This window comes from Cricetulus griseus, chromosome 3 (assembly GCF_003668045.3).
Source record: "Cricetulus griseus strain 17A/GY chromosome 3, alternate assembly CriGri-PICRH-1.0, whole genome shotgun sequence".
In the NCBI taxonomy this organism is placed as follows: Eukaryota; Metazoa; Chordata; class Mammalia; order Rodentia; family Cricetidae; genus Cricetulus; species Cricetulus griseus.
In genome coordinates, this window is record NC_048596.1 from 137,436,955 (window position 1) to 137,447,520 (window position 10,566).

Here is a 10,566-nt window from a genome sequence, read left to right on the forward strand (position 1 = left end):
ATGTTTATCTTTTTGTTACTGGGTTACCTCACTCAGGATGGTTTCTTCTAGTTCCATCAATTTGCCTGCAAACTGCAAGTTTCAATTGTTTTTTTCTGCTGAGTAGTACTCTATTGTGTAATTATACCACATTTTCTCTACCCATTCTTCAGTTGAGGGTCATCTAGGTTGCTTCCAGATTCTGGCAAATTGGGAACGTGGGGGCAGGGGAGGTTTCATAGTTTGTGCGATCAGTCAAAGGGAACCATGGGGGAGGGAATATGAATGGAAGAGAAAAGAGACAGGAGAGATGGAGACAAGAGAGTACTCTGATCAAGTCTCAGTTTATTAGACAGGTCAATATGATTTAAGTAGGGTAAAAGGGTCAGGGTGTGGGGGAGACTATTGTCCTTCTAGGCATGATGTGTTGCAAGGAGATAAGTCTGGGGCTGGAGCTGTCTTGACTACAGACATGGGCATATGCTTTACAAGAAAATTGACAGATGCAAAGCAACAGAAACTTAACTGAGTGTTAAAAAAGTAATAGAAGGCATAGATGACATTATTATGCTATCTTCTTTCAGAGTCCTCTACATGTCTCCCTTTATTTTTATATAATATGTAAGAAGGCCATAGGTAGGGGATGTCCTTAAGGGGACTGTGCCAGGCTTAGGTCAGTGGAATCAATGGGCTGAAGAGTGTATGATAGCCTTACCCTTTTCTGGAGTTGATGTTGCATGATGATGATTCCTTTCTTAGGGGGCTTCAGGGTCAGACACACTAAACCCTCCCTCTCTTGCCCATTGTTGGCTATCCAGCCCAACTCACCAAGGAAAGATTGAACCCAATGATTTTTCAAATACACAGATCTTATGTTCTGTAAATAGAGTTCATTATAGTCATCTCCCATTTTGGCCAAGTCAAGGTAATGGCAGTGCATCTATATAGGCTCTATTTTGATAGCATATACCTGATTCTTGATGAAAGCCATCGATTTATTATTGAGAAAAGGTGCAAGCAATAGAGAAATCAATAAGCCAAGCAAGGGACCTAACAGGGGAAGAAGATGGGGCAGCAATCCACAACAGACATTCCAGATGGGTTGGTCAAACAGCTCTCTTCTGAAAGAGGTGCCAACAGAAGAATGTTCCAGAGTATGGCATGAATCTTCATTTCTGTAAAACAGAAAGGATTAGAATCCTCAGGAGGGGCAATTCCTCCTGGAAAGGGTTATATCATCATCTATTTGCTTAACTAATCTTCCAGGAAGCCATCTGGTAGATTTCATTTCTTTAGAGTATATCCATACTGATCCCTGTCTCCATATTAGGACTGGATTAGGTCCATGCCAGGTGTTGTCTAAGGGGTCTTTCCACATTACCGTGCCATAAGTTTTCTGTGAATCAGAGTGCCAAAATTGTGTGATGGCAGATTTTCCAACATAATCCAAATTTAAAAAAAAAATAATAATAAAAAGAGAATGTGTCAGAATATTCCTTGGCATGCCTTGGGCGGGATACCAAGTCCCCCTTTTTAAATTATTAATATTCCATTTGCCTGGAAGATTGGCTCTTTCCACTTTACCTTGTCCCTGAGGATTATATGGGATTCCAGTAACATGATTAATAGCAAATTATTTGCAGAAACTCTTATAATTGGCATTGGTGTATCCAGGTCAATTATCAGTCTTAATTTGTTGGGGGGTGCCCATGACAGAGTATGCAGCTAGCAAATGGCTGATTACATTCTTAGTTGTTTCTCCTGTAAGAAGAGAAGCAAAAAGAAATCCACTATATGTATCAATATTAATATGAGTATATTTAAGGTGACCAAATGCCAAACATGGGTAACATCCATTTTCAAGATAGAATTAGACACAAGTCCCCAGGGATTAACTCCCAGATGGGGTACAGGTAAATGTTGGATACATTGTGGGCAACTTTTAACTATCTGTCTAGCTTGTTCCTTAGTAATTTGATACATAAGGCCTAAAGTATGAGCATTGAGGTGATGTAATGAGTGTCTTTTACTTGCTTCTCCAATGCCTGTGTCCTGGATGGAATTGACAGGCATAACCATGAGACAAAGGGTAGCTTGATCAACCAAATGTTTACCTCTGGATAAAGGTCCAGGGAGGCCTGAATGAGCATGATAATTCATAATTTCATAATTCTTATGAAAGAAGTTTCTTGTCTAAATAAATTAACCATCTTAGAGATGTTTTTGATTTGACATACAGTTTCCAGAAGTGGTACTGAATGGGCAATATAGGCACTGTCAGTATAAATATTAATTGGTGTTCAGGAAAGGCAGTAAAGGCAGCTACTGCAGCATGTAATTCTGTTATTTAAGCAGATTAGGCTCCAGTTTGAAAGATAGTGACCTCATCATTCTAAGCATAAGTGGCAAATCCAGTGGAGGAATCATCAGTAAACACAGTTACTACATTTGGGACGGGGTCTGAAACAGTATTTTTTGGAAAAATAAATTGTTGGTGATTAGTAAAATCAATTAACCTATTGGGAGGATAATGGTTATCTAAGTTTCCCATGTAATTAGCCAAGGCTATGGGCTAGTTTTCTGTTGTTTGAATAAACCAATCAAACTGTTCTTTGTTATAAGGTTGAACAATAAGGTCTGGCTCATGCCCAAAATAGGCTCTGGCCTGTTTTCTACCTATAAGAATGATATCTGAAATAAACTGAAAATAGGGGTTTATTACCCTCTTTGGGCTTATTGGTAGGTGAACCCATAATATGGGAGCAGTTTGCCAAAAGACAGCTGTAGAGGTTTGTGCTAGTTTACACACAATATACCATAATGGGCAGCTATAATCCATGTATGTAATTTGTTGTGTTTGGATAGCTTTTTCTAGAAGCCTATCTAACCTTAAAGTAATTTTTTGAGATAATATTTTGTCCTCAAACATTTGAAAACTTAGGCAGGTATAGGGGTCTATTTTGTAATATTTTTATTAGTTCAAATTAGGAACAATCTTGTTTTACCTGTCAATCCCTTCTGTGTCTCCCTCCCCTCCCCGCAACTCCTGATCCATGCCCAAACCAATCCATCATCCACTCCCCAGGTAGGGTAGGGCCCTTGAAGGGGGCTCCCCAAATTACACCACCTCATTCCCCATATGTCCAGGCCGAGAGTGCATCCCTTCATGTGGGATGGGCTCTCAAAGTCCCGTCTTAAAACAGGAGAAAATACTAATCCACTACCAGGTGCCCCTAGAGTGGGGAGGCCTCCTCAATGATATCCATGTTTAGGGGTCTAGATCAGTCCTGTTCTGGCCTCTCAGACAGCAGTCTGGGGTCCATGTGCACCCCCTTGTACAGTCCAGCTGTTTCTGTGGGTTTCACGGGCCTGGTACCGATCCCTTTGGCATTCATTGGTATAGGGGGTCTTTTTATTGTACCTTATCTGGAACTATCTGTAGTCCCCTCTTTACTAAGACATCACACAATTCTTTATAGCAGATCATAACTTCTTCCCCTTTCTGTCCTGCCAAAAGAATATCATCCATATAATGTATGATGTACATTTGTGGCCATGAATCTCTAACCATATGAATGGCAGTTTCCATGAAGGACTGACAAAGTGTGGGACTATTAGCTATGCCTTGAGGGAGAACGCATCATTGATTCCAGTGAATGCGTGCCTGAAATTTTGGAGAGGGGAAAGCTGAGGGCAAAACATTTCTGATCATCTGGGTATAAGGGTATAGTGAAGAAACAATCCTTTAAGTCAATTATGATTTGAGGGTATCCTAAAGGAACTGCAACAGGGCAAGTGAGACTGGGTTGTATGGCTCCTATTGAAATCATGGTTTTAGTTACAGTTTTAAGGTATTGTAGAAGACACCATTTCCCAGATTTCTTTTTGTTGACAAAAATAGTTGTTTTCCCAAGGGGAGGTGCCAGGCAGTATATGGCAAGCCTCAAGCTGTTCCTATACCAGCTCTTGAGCCGCAGCAAGTTTGTCTGAGGAAAGGGGCCATTGATCAAAGCAGATAGCTTCATTATAAAGCCATGTGGTATTTTTTGTGCATGGGCCACAGAACAGTCAAGAGTCCCTAAGAGAAATACCCTATGCCTGTGCTGTCATTTTTAGGTACAGCAGAAATAGGCAATTGAATGCCAGGCCTCATGTTTGCCCAGGCCCTTGCTGGCTATGAAGCCTGTTTTAAACATTTGCATGGTTAAAACTTCATTAGGGCTGCACATGATCATTCCCATTTGTGACAGCAGATCTTGACCCCATAAATTGACTGGGAGTACAGTGATGACATATGGCTGGATTTGCCCAGAGTGGCCTTCAGAATTTCTCCAGGTCAATACCTTGGTGCTGCAGTTGTCCTATGCCTCTTAGGTGTTTTAGAGTTTCCTCTAGAGGCCAGGTGGATCGCCATTCTTCCTCTCTGATAACAGTGACATCTGCACCTCTGTCTACCAGTGCTGAAAAAACTTTATTATCAAATTTTAATACCAAGGTGGGCTTATTATTAGATATATTTTCTATCTATTAGGCCTCTGAAGATCCAAAGCCACTCCTCTTTTGTTAGCCATGCTATTATTATCAGTATGTAAAAGGGGAAGTATCAATAGCTGAGCAAAGCATTGTCCCTTTGGAAGAGTGTTCATTGTAGTTGGAGAGGCTACCATGACCTTGATCTCACCTTCATAATCATTATCAATTACCCCTGGGAAAATTTGTAAGCCATGTATTGTTATACTACTGTGGCCAATAATTAGCCCAAATGTATTTGGTGGTAAGGGGCCAAAGATCCCTGTGGGAATGTCTTGAACACACATCTCTGGTGTTTAAACTGTGTGAGTAGTGGAACTGAGGTCCAGTCCTGCACTACCTGGTGCTGCTCTGAAGAGGGTAGAAATGGATTTTGCTTGCTGGGACAAAGCTTACTGCTCCATAAACTTGTTTGGGTTAGGGAGCCTGGTGCTGGCCCCTGTACCCATTTCCCTGGTTGCTACTGGGGGACAGAGACTGGCCTTGTACATCAGTTTAGACTGTCATTGGTTAACCTAGTGTCTTCTTTTTTACAACTAGAGCAAAGTCCAGGGGCAGAAGCCTTTTGAGTCATATCTTTTTTATTTTTGTGGGCAAGCTTTTGCAAAATGGCCAAATCCTTCACAATTAAAGCATTTGTTTTTGGTCTGATTAGCTAAAAATATTTGAGTGTAGTACCTTGCATGGATGCTCACATGGCAAGCCCCAGTTGATAAGCTGTGCCTATTTTAGCACAGAGGCAAATATAGCCTGAGAGGTCTGTTATTTTATGATATAGCTGAATAGCTGCTTGGCAGGCAGAATTTGCATTTTCAAAAGCTGTTTAACAAACTTGGTACCTGAATCAGTGTTTCCAAAAATTCTTCCTGCAGACATTAGCAGGTGATGAACAAAATCTGAGAAAGGCTCATCAGGACGTTGTTTGATGTCAGTTAGGGAAGAACTCATTCCCCCATAGCAGGTAGTCTCTTCCATGCCTTGGTGGCAGCTGCTTTGATGTAGGCATATAGCCCACGTGCATACTTCATTTGGACATCCTCTGCCTCATAGTTTATCTCTCCCAATAATATGTCTGCATTCTAGCCATTATTGGCCTGATCATTTGTTTTTGCATGTTCTTTACAGGCCTCTGCAAACTCTGATTTCCATAATAGGTAGTCTCCCCCTGCAAGAGTTCCTCTGGTCAGAGTGTACAAATCAGATAGTAAGTCAATTGCTATCCAAGGATTCTATGTTGGCAGTGGTGCATGGGGCCATGGCTCCATACAGAGAGATGGCGATTTTGACTTCCTTAATGACATTGAAATCAAAACCTGTATGATGTCACCAGGCAGTGCTTTGTCCTGTAGTTCCTTTTAAGGATTTAAAACAGGGCAAGCCAAGGGAGGGGCTGTTGGGAGAGGCTCATAATATAGAGACCTATTTTTAGTTAATGGGGGCCATTCTGACTCATGATATTTAGCTGCCTCTTCCTCCAACTCCTCCCAGTCTGTATCACTAAGACTGTCTTCTGTAGGGTGTTGGATTTTTGAAAACTTTCTTAGAGAGGGGAATATTTTCTTGATTTTATGCTTGGCCCCCAGATCCTTTTTGGATTCCTGGTTGAGGTAGAGGAATTTTCTTAGCAGCTCTATCCAGAATCAGTGAGGTGTTTTTTTTTTTTTTTTTTTTTTTTTTTTTTTTTTTTTTTTTTTTTTTTTTTTTTTTTTTTTGTGGGGGAGTTCTTCTGTTCATCTTCAAATGACATAAAGTCTTTTTCCTCACTGATTTGTTCTGATTTTTCTCCTAAAACACGTCAGTTTCAGTAGGTTTTAGACAATTTTCTCCTTTAATCACATTGGCCTCAAGAAGATCACATTGTTTGTGAGGTATGATTTCACTGATTAAATTCCACAATTTATCATGACGGGAATTTGTCATGACAGGAATTTTTCAGGTCCAAAGATTCTATAATAATCCTTTAGAGCATGTCCTACTTATTTCCACCTTTTTCATCTATGGTCCCTTCATTGGGGAACAAAGGACAAACTTCCTTAATAAATATATATATAAAAAAAAGAATCTCAGCAATTCTTGTTTGTTAAGCCTAAACCCTCCAAACTTAAGCGCCTTTTTGAGGCCTTCAATGAATAACTCATGTTGGATCATTTCTTAATAGCCTAATAATCATGGCTAACTTACCAAGGTCTGGTTGTAGCAGCAGGCTCCACTCTAACAAATTCCTCTGTTTTATAACTTTTGTCTTTGTGGCTGGCTCATCTCAGCTACGTTCTTCACTGAAGCCCTCGTACCTGGGCCATACACTTTGAACACACCTGCCCGGGCATGCAGGGTCAGTCAAGGGGAAACCTGTGGGAGGAAGTGAGAATGGAAAGGTCAAGAGACAGGAGAGATAGGGACAAGACAATACTCTGTTCAAGTCTCAGTTTGTTAGACAGGGCAATATGGCTTAATTAGGGTAAAAGGCATGATGTGTTGCAAGGAGATAAGACTGCAACTGGGACTCTCCTGACAGCAGACATGGACATATGCTTAACAAACAAACAAACAAAAAAATAGACAGATGTAAAGAAACAAAATCTCAACTGATTGTTACTTCCTAAAATAGTAATACAAGGCATAATAAGATGACATTATTATCCTATCTTCATTCAGGGTCCTCTAAAGGAGGAGGAGAGGAAGGAGGTGGGAAGGAAAGAAGGTGTGGAGGAGGCAAACAAGGGGACTGGGACAGGGGAGGGATAGAGGAGGGCAAGAAAGGAGATTCCCTGATAGATGGAGACAGTACATGTTTGGAGAGAAGTCTGGACCAGGGGAAATGTTAGGGGATCCACATGGATGACCCCAACTAATAATACAAACAGTTATGGAGAAGATGCCATTGGCGCCCTTCCCCTATAATGAGATTGATATCACCTAGGTTAGCATTCCTACAACCTTCATCCAGTAGGTGTTCAAAGCAGAAACAGGTACCCACAGCTAAGCAATGAACCATACTCTTGGAATCCTGTTGTGGAGAGGGAGGAGGGAAGAGCAAAGGAGACAGATGGTGCTGTAGAAACAGTTGACCTGATCTAGAGAGAGCAGTGAGACCTTAGTCATAAAGCTGGGGAAACAGCAGTGATCTGAACAAAGCCCTCTGAATGTGGGTGCAAGATAGGAGGCCAAGACAATCTATGGGACCTCTAACAGTGGAGCCGGTCTTTAACCCTACAGCACAAATGGACTTTGGGAGCTCATTCCCTATGGAGGGATAATATCACAGGCCAGAAACAGCAAGGGGGGCCTAGGCCCTGCCCCAAGTGATATGACAGACTTTGAAGTTCCCTGGTGAAGGGCATCACTATCCCTAGGGAGGAGTTTGGGGATGGGTTGGGGGGGTTGGTGGTGAAAATGGGAGGATGGAAAGGTGAGGGAATGGGGGATGGATATGTAAATTTGAGTAGTAATTAAAGATTATAAATAAATAAGACACAGAAAATAAAAAAGAACATGCTGATGGAATAATATTAATGAATGGACTTGAAAAGACTGTGAATATGATGAATAAACACATGAGGGAAACTTGCAAATATAACTGGTTAGTAACCTATTAGGCTTTACAACACACAAATTTATTCTTGAGAGTTAATGATAATTATAATCTTCTTTCTAAAATAAGTAAATTTTAATTTCTTTCTTTTTTAAGAAGGCAATGTGAGAGACTATGTTCCAGTTAAATCAATCTGGCAAAATGATTGAAAAAAAAACATATTTCTTAAAATTAAGATTTATTTAACACTCATATGTAAATATGTATACATATGGGACAGACATCATTAAAATTTACTGACATAAAATATGTTTATAAATGATGATAAGGTAAGAATATATATGACATAATCTATATAAAATATACTACACATATAATTCAAGTACAAAAAATATAGAACATTAGAACAATCAATAACAAAGAAGATGCTTCCATACACACCAGGCAACCCAGTGTCCCAACCTTGAAAAACCTGAAAAGACTGGAGATTGTCTGGCATATCATTTCAATATCAGCAAAAGCAGGGAGAAATTTGCTCAGCCACCAGGCAGCATTAGGCAGTGCTGTCTGCTACTTAAACAACAGCAGCAGAGAGATGGTTAAACTATGTTTCATCGTCTCTTCCCAATTAAATTGCCCTGCTTCTTTCATACAAACAGGGAGGAGGGAGAGACAGATGAATCAACAAAAACTGCCGTCATTTGTTTCCATGTGTGGGTTTGAGATCTCTCTCCTGATTCGTCCCTAATGCATGTCTACCTAAATGTACTCCTCCAATAGGAGGCATTCACACCTAATAAAAATGACCGTACTGGAGGATATTTCCAGCCAGGCTCCTGGCTAAAGTCCAGCTCTTAGCTGGATTTGGGCCAAGCTTGGCTGAAAACAACCCAAGAAAAGGGAGACTATCACAGAGACCTGCAGGAGAGAGGGGCAATTAAAACCTAGGATAGGGTAGGTGATTGGTGAGATTTCCCACAATCCTGCTGTGAGTAAATGCTTCTTTTGCTGGGAAGAAATTGTGCCCCTCTCTCTGAAGCCACGGCTACAGCTTTAAAATCTGTGATTACTGGCTCAGTCTTGGATCATGCTTTATGTGCAAGGAAGATTTACTTTTAACAAAATACTTTGAAAACACATGTTTATGCTGATTAAACATGCCCTTTGAAGACAAAATATAAATGGCTACATTAGGGAGAATAATTACTAAGCCATCTGAGATTCTGTGAATTTCAAATGTGATATTCCACAAATAAGTGCATCTGTGGAATCTGGCATGATATCAAAAATCACTTCAAGCCAGCTGCAGTTGGCAGCACAGAATCATAATCAACCAAAAGAATGCAGATTTGGAGGAATTCATTTAGATTTCCTGGTTATAGGACCAAACAGCTGGATAAATATGCACCCCTACTTACCCGAGGATGCTTTTCTCTTTTGTTTGTTATTGTATACATGAACAAGGATGAGTTTCATTTCTTTATCTGTCACCCAGTTTCTATTTCATGGTTTCTGCGGCAGCATATGTTTAGCCGTGAGGCAGAAATGAATCAGCGGCTCTGAGGGGGATCTCCAATCTTTCCTGAGTATTTGTTTTCCGTTGGTGGAAATGAGAACACTCTCCTTATTGGTTCCCGATTCCCTGCACAATGTGAATGCACACAGACCTTCACTGAGAGGCAAGGAGAGCTTATATGTCAGAATTGCAGGTTCTTACCAGTCAGTCTCTGGCTGTGTTCTGAAATTCAATTGCATCTGGGCATAAAAAACCCAATAAAGGCAACTAACAGTTTCTAGTAATGCTGGAGACACTACACATATAAATTAGAACATGTAAGGGATTGTTTTATTCCTTGTAGTACAGATGTGATCATCCACATCTTGTCACCTGTACAAGGAGATTCCAGGTTATTGACCATATTATCTTTAAAACTGAGAAAACTGTTTGTGGGACTTGAAGTACTGAAAGACCTACAGTAAAATGCTTCACCTGAGGATTTAGTATCTGACATAGACAAGGGGAGTCCTGCTATTTCCTTTCCCATGGGATATCTATTGTGGGAATAGTGATCATATTGTAGTTTTATGTATGAAATATTTGAGTGATTGAAATTTCAAGAAGTAGCATCTGTAAAACTGCATGCGCAAAAATTGTGTTGCAAGTGAACTGCATACAAGCAGAATCTTCTAGCAGATAAGGATACACAATTTTCCCTTTCGTACTGTCAATATCACTCTTGCATTCTAGCCTATTGTTAGGTTCTGTCCAGGATTCATATTGGCAATATCTACAAAATGTTAGCTTATCTCCCTGTACTCCATTAGTGTCTACCAAAGAGCAATCCTTGTTCTAGGAGTGTCAAGTTGTGGAATATATATAAATATATTTCTAGAACAGGTAGTTACATTTTACACAACCATAACTAGGAAAAGTATAATATAAAGAATAATATAAGAAGAATAAGGTAAAAGCACCTCAATGGGAGGAATGAAAATTAGGGAGCGCTACAGTTTCTGGGTTAAAA

At 40.2% G+C, this 10,566-nt stretch overlaps 1 long non-coding RNA gene across 2 annotated transcripts; it reads right to left on the reverse strand.

Annotated features, from left to right (window-relative positions):
- Nucleotides 1–304: 304 nt before the first annotated feature.
- On the reverse strand, nt 305–9,684 carry LOC103160836. 2 transcript variants are annotated; one of them, XR_003483473.2, is made up of 3 exons: nt 9,460–9,684; nt 6,691–6,858; nt 305–1,154 (listed from the first exon to the last, which is right to left on the reverse strand). It is a non-coding gene; the product is annotated as an uncharacterized LOC103160836 (long non-coding RNA). The 2 variants fall into 2 exon arrangements; XR_003483472.2 differs by lacking the exon at nt 9,460–9,684 and adding an exon at nt 8,483–8,724.
- Between the last annotated feature and the right edge of the window lie 882 nt (nt 9,685–10,566).